Source organism: Balaenoptera ricei, chromosome 7 (genome assembly GCF_028023285.1).
Source record: "Balaenoptera ricei isolate mBalRic1 chromosome 7, mBalRic1.hap2, whole genome shotgun sequence".
In the NCBI taxonomy this organism is placed as follows: domain Eukaryota; kingdom Metazoa; phylum Chordata; class Mammalia; order Artiodactyla; family Balaenopteridae; genus Balaenoptera; species Balaenoptera ricei.
In genome coordinates, this window is record NC_082645.1 from 49,996,638 (window position 1) to 50,006,550 (window position 9,913).

The window sequence follows — 9,913 nt, forward strand, 5'->3', positions numbered from 1 at the left end:
CATGATTTCTGAGGGTCGGTAATTTGGGAGTGGCTTAGCTGGATGATTCTGACTCAGGGTCTCTCACAAGATTTAGATGTCTGTTGGGACTGTAGTCGCCTGAAGGTTAAGGGCTGGAGGATCCACTTCCAAGCTCACTTATGGCTATTGGCTGGCATCCTCATTTCCTCTCAATGTGAGCCTTTGTATAGGACGGCTCTGCTAATGACATGACAACTGTATATACATATATAGTGTGTATGTGTGTGTGTGTGTGTGCATGTGTATAGAGAGAGAGAGAGAAAGAGAGAGAGAAACTCAATCAAGGTAGAGGCTGTAGTGTCTATTATAACCTAAATCTCAGAAGTGACATACTATCAATTCTAATTCTGCCACATTCTATTAGTTAAAATGTGACAAGAATGTGAGTGCAAGGAGTGGGGATCATGAGCGGCATCCTGGAGTCTGACTGCCACAGTAACATATGTAGAAAGTTCAAAGGAACACATTCTTACTACGTACTCTTTTACTTACTTACTCATACAGTACACACTGTGTGCTACCTGGAAGTTAATTCAGAAAATTACCCATTAAGCAATTACTCCCCATTCCCCTCTCCTCCCAGCCCCTGGCAATCAGCAATCTGCTTTCTGTTTCTATGGATTTGCCAATTCTGGATATTTCATATAAACAGATTTATATACCATGTGACTTTTTTTGCCTGGCTTCTTGCACTAAGCATGTTTTTGTGGTTCATCTACATTGTAGCATGTATCAGTACTTCATCCCTTTTTATGGCTGAATAATATTCCATTGTATGTGTATACCACAATTTGTTTATCCATTCATCCGTTGATGAATATTTGGCCTGTTTCCATCTTTTGGCTATTGTGAGTAGTGCTGTTATGAACATTTATGTAAAGTATTTGGGGCAGAGGGCATTGATTTTAAGGTGCCAGTGAAAATGTGAGTGAATGTGTCCAGCAGGTATTTGTATCTGTGGGTCTGAGTTAAGAGGAGAGGTCAGAGATGGAGATAGACTTGGAGTCAGCAACTGTATATGGGTTGTGGTCAAAACCAAGAGGGAAAGCATGTAGAGAGAAAAGAGCAGTAGACTGAAGGTAGGAGTTAAGTCAAAATGTCTATGGCGTACAGGACTTGGCTAAAACCTCTAGACATTCTCTGGTCTAACACTTTGAGTGTAAACATTAAACTAGTTCACATTATACAGAGCTTCTCATTTATCATTGACCTATAGACTTTGTAGGATCGCATAACTCCCTTCAATAACTTATTTAACAGTTTAGTTATTTTATTATCAAGAAATCCCTACTTTCTAGGTGCTCAAATTGTAATTTATGACATAAGAAATCACATCCTGCCCTGCGGAAGATGGATAATGTTTAGTCACTGCTCTGTGATATAAAAAACTTCTCCAGCATCTTTTTTATTGACTAAATAACTTCAGGCCTTTCACCTTTCCTTTAAATATTTTCTGAAATTTAGATGCATTTTCTGGGTCTCCCATAATTTACTACATCATGATTCAATTGGATAGTCTAGTAAAACACTGTCTTCTTATGCTCAGTAAAGTGTGTGCTCTACCAAGCTCTTACAATCCACCCTTCTTTGAAGATAGTATCCTGTTCTGTTATTACAACAAGGAAACAAGACAAATCCACTATTGATTTATCAGTATCTTTAACTTGTGCTCCATTGTAATCTCAAACCCCTTTATTGATGGCATGTCTAGATTATTTCTCCTGTTACATCAGCAGAGAGTATTTCAATTTCAGGGCACGTGTTAATTAATGTTGCCTTTGTACTTTTCGATCAAAATTCTTTGTTTACACATACCTCTAATTTACAAAGAACACTTTCAATCTTCTTCTATTTTTTTAAGTGTTAATAATCTTGTCATATTTGCTATCATACCAGAATTGAGAATTTTCTCAATTCCATTTTGTCACTCATAAGGAATGTTGAACAACATTGGGAATCTAAAATTCACCCCTTGTGTGGTAGTTTTCTAGATTTCTTAGATTGACACTAAGCTGTCCACCTGCACTTTGGGGGGACATTACTCCCCATCAACTTACACTTCTAGGATTGCATGAGACTTGTTATGTTTGCAACCTTCCCACTTTATAATGGATAGTGGAACATAAGCAAGACTGTTTGGTGGACTAAATCCCAGTTCATACAAACCTCAGTCATTTACATTTCCTGCAGGTACAATGCAGAATGCCAGTGATTGTAAGCCATCCAATCTTTGTCAGGGCTTTCTGTGTTTGGTATATATTGTGGTTGACTTAGCAACAATAATGAAATGCGAGTAATCCTGCACTTTCAAGATGCTTTAGATGGATTTCCTGGTATTTGGGAGATGTCTGGCCTAGGGGGAGGAGGAAATCTAATCGAGCATTCAGAAGGACTGTACCTGCACCCTGATGTCTAGAAGGAAGTAGGTTAGACTTCTGGGTAATGTGATTACATGGCAGTGGTGTTTACTGCTGTGGAATCATTAGAATATTCCAACTTTTTGAAAGGTAGATCTCTTATGTACTCAAAGGGTAGTGAACACCCCTTAATGAATGCTGTGCAGGGAGACTAGATTGCTTGCTGGGTAATTGGCATTGGTGGGGAATGGGCAAAGTGTGGTTAGGTCAGGGCACCTCTGACCCACCAGGATCCAGCCTGAAAAATGGCCATTTTCTATGGCTTCCTGAAGGTCAGGCTTACATTTAACTTCCATGGATCTTTCGCACTTCATAGCTCTTGTACAATGTCAGCCATTTACTAAATGTTTTCTCGCTTAATCCTCTCTGTCACCCTGCTTTGTAGGTTACTATCCTTGCATTTGCAGATAAGAAGACAAAGACTGTGTGAGGTTACCTCTTGCCCAAGGCTTCAGAGTGGAGGAATCAGGTTTTGAACTGAGTTCATACTCAATGCATTATGCCTCAATATTTCACTTTAAGCAAAGAGCCAATGGAACATATAAATGGTTCAGTTAATTTTATAATTAATTTGAAATTAATAGGCACATTTATATAAATTTTCTATAATATTGTGTTGTTATCAATCTTTATCTTTTTTTTTTTTTAATTTTTAAATTTTTTTGCCTGCGCCATGCAGCATGTGGGATCTTAGTTCCCTGACCAGGGATTGAACCTGTGCCCCCTGCATTGGGAGCACGGAGTTTTAACCATCAGACCACCAGGGAAGTCCCTCAACCCTTATCTTATAAAAGCATCTTCTGATCTTAATTCGGATATAACTATAATTTTTATATAGTTGTAAAATCTTTAGCAAATGCACGATTTCAAGCTCTACTTTTCTCATACAACTTTTCATTTACATTTTCACAAGTTGTTTAGTTTTTACAGTTATAATTTTAGTAACTACACAAAGATACAGTCAATAAATACTGAATCTTTTTTTAAAAAAATTCTTAATGTAGTAGTAAAAATTAAGACAGTCTCACACAAGTACACCTCATTTTAGGAAAACCAGAATTATGGACAAACAAAAAAAGCAAAGCAGAGGGTGGGTATTTTCTTAAGGAAAGGACTCAATATAGAATTCCTTTAAATAATACGCTTCCCTGGATCCCAGGGGATTCAGTTTCCTAAAACTAAGGGTTACACCCTTTTGTGAAGGGTTGCCTAAGGGTGAATACTTTCTGAGATCCTTTCTAGCACATCGTGACTAATGCATTGATTGGGTAAAACAAGGCTACCCATATATTCTAGGGTTTTCCAGTTACAGAAACCTACAGGAATGAAGGATGTGTTTACATCTCAGGCTCTGGTGGTTCAACAAAAACTCGGAAGAGTTTTTCTCTCCTTTACTCCTACCCTGCCGAGTCCAGGGGCTTCTAGGATCCTAGTGTCCTCAGGATGTCAGTAACAGTGTGCGGTCGTCTATTCTCGTCCATTCTCCTGCCTTCAGTCGGGACCACACCCAAACCCGCCCAGACAGAGGAGAGTCTGCCCTATTTTTAACAAGACCCAGGGACTGGGAGCATTCTTGCTTTCTCAATAACCCCATTTCAAATCCAATCCACACTTTTGGTTTGCTTTTCACGCAATTAAGAGGGCCTCCATGCACTTCTTACAAATTTCCATCTAATACAAGAGACATTTTCCACAAATTTAAAATTAAGGAAATAATAAAAATGGATCAAGTAGAAAATAAGATGTATTTTAGATTGTCTGTGACTTTAAATATACTAGTAAAATGTCACATTGTGTTGTAAGAATAGGATATGCACTAACAAATAGGGTTTTCTAAAATCCCAAATTCTGTAAGTGTAATTATGTAATCTTAAAAATCTTAAGACATTTGACTGGGAACATATGCTTATGTCTAAGAGAGAAAATGATGTACCTTGCACGCAACCCCCCCCAAAAGATTTCATTTTTGCTTAGTGAAATTAGATTATATTTAAGCAAGATTATATTTGAACAAGGTTATATTTAAGATACACAATAATGAAAACTACTCCACCTCCTTCTACACTTTTATTTTTGTTCAATGAGGTTAGATTGCTTTGGGGGAAAAATCGCTGTTTACCATTCTGCTAGAGTTTTGCTAATTGCCTCCCATCAGATTTTATTTAGTTCTTATACATATCAGGAAGCTGAAATTTTTGAGGAGATGTAAAAGGACAAAGATTAGTCAAGGATAGAAGTGACTACTTTAACTCATACCTGGTCAACATCCCTTTTTTTTTTAAATGTTTTTCCATTCAGCCCTCTCCCAAAATCAAGTGCTTGTTTGATATTGCAGGGGAATCTTTCTTTATAGGTGAGGACATGCTTTCTTAAAGCATCCTGCATTACTGCTGTAGTTTCGGCTAATTTATTTTATAAATTTATTCTACAAAAATAAATCAGTCGTCTTCCTCTGATATCAACATTCTGACAAGCCTGGTTTCCTCATTTTATTTTTCTTAGAAAATTCCTGTTTTGAAGAATGTAAAAAAGATTGAATACTTTTCCTTGATCCAGCCTGCTTTTGTCTGTATTCTTTCCTTCTTTTTTTGGTACTGAGGCTGATATGCAGCCACGTGTGCTAGATAAGAATTCTTTATCAGATTCAGCCATTCTGCACATGATTAATTTTGTTATGGTCAAAACAGAACGTGTTTTCTAGGTTCCTCTGGCAGTCACTGTATACAGCTACTCCTGTCCTTAAATCATCTTAATTTGTGTATAGTAAAGTAGAGTATGTCCTGGTTGAAACAATTGTTTTTTTCCACTCGTGCTACAGCATTTCCTGGGCTTTCTAAGGTCATATCTTCATATTTTCAAAGAAACGGTTAATATCACTTTGACAGGCTGTCTTGATCTTTTCCCATGAATTATAAAACCCCCATGACAAAGGCATGATTTTATTTTTCATGTTATAACAAATTTTGAGGCAAATTACATTAGTAAGAAAGAGAGGGCTTCCCTGGTGGCGCAGTGGTTGAGAGCCTGCCTGCCAATGCAGGGGACACGGGTTCGAGCCCTGGTCTGGGAAGATCCCACATGCCGCGGAGCAACTGGGCCCGTGAGCCACAATTACTGAGCCTGCGCGTCTGGAGCCTGTGCTCCACAACAAGAGAGGCCGCGACAGTGAGAGGCCTGCGCACCGCGATGAAGAGTGGCCCCCGCTCGCTGCAACTAGAGAAAGCCCTCGCACAGAGGCGAAGACCCAGCACAGCCATAAATAAATAATTGCCATTAAAAAAAAAAAAAAGAAAAAAGAAAGAAAGAGAAAAAAGAAGATAACAGTCTGAATCAGGTAACAAAATTAAAAAAAAAAAAGAAGTGGAAAATCATCAGGCACTGGTAAAAATTTACAGTCTCCTTAAGTGCAACGACGTTTTGTATTTTACCAGTGCTCAGTAGGTTTATGACTAATAAATATTACTGAGTGGTTAATACGTCTACAGACTCAGAAAATTTAGCCAAAGATATATTTTCTGATCATTTCAAACTACTGTGCAGTCTCTTTATATTGTATAGCAGATGGCTTGGTGGATGGGAGTTAGGAAATAGATTTGAACCCTTGTTCTCTTGTTTAATTGCTGTGTGACCCTGGGCAAGTTACTTGACCCCTGTGTACCTCAGTTTCCTCATTATAAAATGGGGGAAGATAAAATCATTATGCTGTACACCTTAATCTTATACAGTGCTGTATGTACAATTATATCTCAATAAAACTGGAAAAATAATGAGGAGGCTAATAATTTTTCCTATTTATAAGTTATATTAAATGGATATGAATAAATATATATTTATTCATATCATATGACTATTATAATATTACTTATGTCATAAGTCTATATCACTAAGTATTATTTACCTGGTAAATAATAAATAATAATATGTTAGCTATTATTACTAATTTTAAAATGTAAGATCTCATTGCTGCGATTATTATATTGATCTTGGACATTGGCAAAAATTACAGTGTTTGGAAGTGATTGCCCAGAGAATAGGAATTCTTCATAGAATTTCCAGACAGCACAGAAACTTGTAGAAGATGTGCAAACATGAAGAAAAGAATTTACCCTTTATTGAGCAGAGTTACCACTATTCTGTGATTAATTGAATCTTAAGTTAACTGTCATAAAGAGTCACAGAGGCAACTCTGACTTTCTTGAGATGTCCAGAGCTGGCCTGACCTCACCAGTCAGTAGAAGTCAGGATGAATTGGGATCCATATTCCAAACTCACTTTAGTTTAAGGGGACCTGAAAACTGACTTAAATTTATACTTGTCACCTTCTCTACTTGCTCCATGGTGCACTTCCAAATTTCACCTGTGTTCTCCACATTTGGATAACCAGTTGTCAAGTTTCAAACTTCTTCAGATAGCATTGGAACAGTCAGTAAAAATCACCAGATCTTCTGTAAATTCTCCATAGTCTTCATGCTATAAGAATTACTTCATTTTAAAAGAACGATGAGCAGATTAGAATACTTTTTTGTTTCTAATGTTCATTAGTTTGCTAGACATATATATATTGAACACTAGCCATGTGTTAAGCATTTGTTATGTAAGGATAAATAAACCATGGTCCTTGTCCAAGTTGGGATTTACATGCTGGTAATTTAGTGTTATCTTATATAGTTGATTCTCTTACTGTTTAGTTTACACACTAAAATTTATTTGTAATTCCAAAACCAATTCTTGTGGCTTTTGTGGTCATTTGTGGACATGCACAGAGCAGCAAAGAATTTTAGTCTCCTGTCAGGCACATTTTCAGTTCAAGTTGAGCAAGGCGATCTCTGCCTTCTTGTTTCAGCTCTCAGACTGTAAACGGTGTGCTTTTTGCAGTCTATTTGTTGCCATGATTTTTGCATTTTTGTGCTCTTTGTTGATGATTTCACTGTTTAAAATGGCCTCAAATGTTGTGGTGAAGTACTGTCTAGTGTGTTCCTTAAACAATGAACTGTGATGTTCCGTATGGAGAAAATATGCTTTGTGTAGGCATGAGTTATAGTGCTTTGGCTGTGAGCTCAATGTTAATGAATCAACAAGATGGTACATTCAGAAAAAGGAAGAGGAAATCCACCAATCTGTACATGAGGCTGCTCCGGAAAGTGTGACACCTATAGTCCATGATGAAGTTATAAAAAAGATAAAAAATGTAACTGTATTTGTGGATTCATGGGATGATGAATTGTTGTGAGGCTGAAAACAAAGGATTTATGGTCATGTTACCTAGGGTCATGAAAATGTTAAACCCATCTTGTCTAGTGTTTTATTATAAAGAAATATGTCAATAATTATTTGTAAGATATATATGTGTATATATATGTATATATATGATTATATTACATATAATATTATATATATTATTATATATGTATAATCATGTATATATTTTGTCTTTAAACAGAAACGCACATGAAACAAGAATATGTATTGATTTTGTTCTGACCAGAAGCTCACAGGAACCTAACCCTGTATTTCCCCTAGGAGCAATGGCTCAGTATTCATTAATTCAGTGTTTTCAGTGACTTTACAGAACATAACTACGGTGAACAACAAGAATTTACTGCATATTCTTTGATAGTCTACAGCAGTGGTTCTCAACCAGGGCAATTTTGCATCCCCTGGGACATTTAGGAATGTGTGGAGGTGTTTTGATGGTCATGACTTGGTGGGGGGGTGGGGCTGGGAGGGGGTGCTACTGGCTTCTAGTGGTTAAAGGCAAAGGATGATGTTATACTTCCTACAATGCACAGGACAGTTCCCCACAATGAAGAATTATTCCGTCAAAAATGTCAACAGTGCCAAAGTTGAGAAACCCCACTCTATACCAAGTCTTCACACTTTCTCTGTAAGGACCGGATAGTTAATATTTTCATATTTGTGGGCAATGTGGTCTCCATTACAACTATTTGACTTTGCCATTGTAGCATGAAAGCAGCTACTGACAATATACCAGCTGACAATGGGTGCATCTGTTTCATGATAAACTTTATTTATAAAAATGGTCAGCCTGCTGGATTTTGGCCTGGGCTATATTCTGTGGACTCCTCCATAGCAGTAAATCTCAATCTTGGATGCTCATTAGAAGAACCCAGGAGCTTTTAAACAATGGTATCTCCTGGACTCCTGTTCCCCCAATTCTGATTTGATTGGTCTGGGAGGGAACCCCAGTGTTGGTATTAGTTAAAAGCATCCTACGGATGAGAATGTACAGCCAATGTTGAGAGCCATCACTATGAGATAGTTGCTCTTTGTGTATTTGAAAACTGACCCAGCCCAGTAGACCCTTATCAGCAGCCAGGAGAGCCTTCTCTTGCAGTCTGGCTTTTGTCCCAGACACTCTCCTGAACGTCTCCAAATTAATGGCCTTTTTTAGTGCTCATTCCTCTGAACCCCTGAGGTTCAGATTTAGGAACACTCCATGCTTTCAGGTACCTTGAAACTCCTCACTCTCCTGGTTCTCCTCCTATGTTTCTAACTACTCTTCTGCCTCTTCTTCAACTTTTTGCACATTAAATATAGATGCTCCCCAAAGAGCTGTCTTAGGGTTCTTCTCTGATTAATTTTCCCTGGCCTGTGTCATGGCTTTACTTCTCTAGAAACAACATTCATGTAATTATCTTTTGGCCTGATCTCTCCCACAGGGGTTGTTTTGGTAGGCCACCTGGTGACTCTATTCTTGATCATGGTTTTGGAAATTAAATATGAAAAGTCATAGTCATAAAACTAAGTTACAGTCTCTTCTTCCAGATATCAATTCCCACTGCATAGGACATTTTATAAAACATTTTGAAAACTACCATCCTTACTGTGGAACTATCTTACAGGAGAAACAACCCCACAATAAGGTCTTTTGGGGACTTAGTAACATACCTTATGCATCTAGGTCTACCTCATGCTGAATAGAAAGTTACCAGTGTATATAGGCTAAATACTATTTGATAAGAATAAGTAATGGAAATACCAGTTTTTCTCTTATGTCACCAGAGCACTTCTATAGTTCAGAGGTAAAATAATGAGACACTCACTCATTGCCAGATACATCCAGCGGATCTTGGCAGGAGATAGGTGAGACACGCAAACTGGGTAATTGGCAAGAGTTTTAAGGGGGTATTTTTACAAAGGTATGGGCAGGTGTATTTGTTTCCTAGAGCTACTGTAACAAATTACCACTAACTTGGTGGCTTAAAACAACAGAAGTTTATTCTCTCACCAATCTGGAAGCCAGAAGTCCAAAATCAAGGTGTTGGCTGGACTGCACTCCCTCCAGAGGCTCTAGAGGAGAACCCTTCCTGACCTCTTCCAGCTTCTGTTGGCTATTGGCATTCTTTGGCTTCCTTGACTGTGGCTACATCACTCCAGTCTCTGCCTCTGTTTTTACGTTGCCTTCTCCTCTTCTCTTCACATTGCCTTCTTCTCTTCTGTCTGTGTCAAATTTC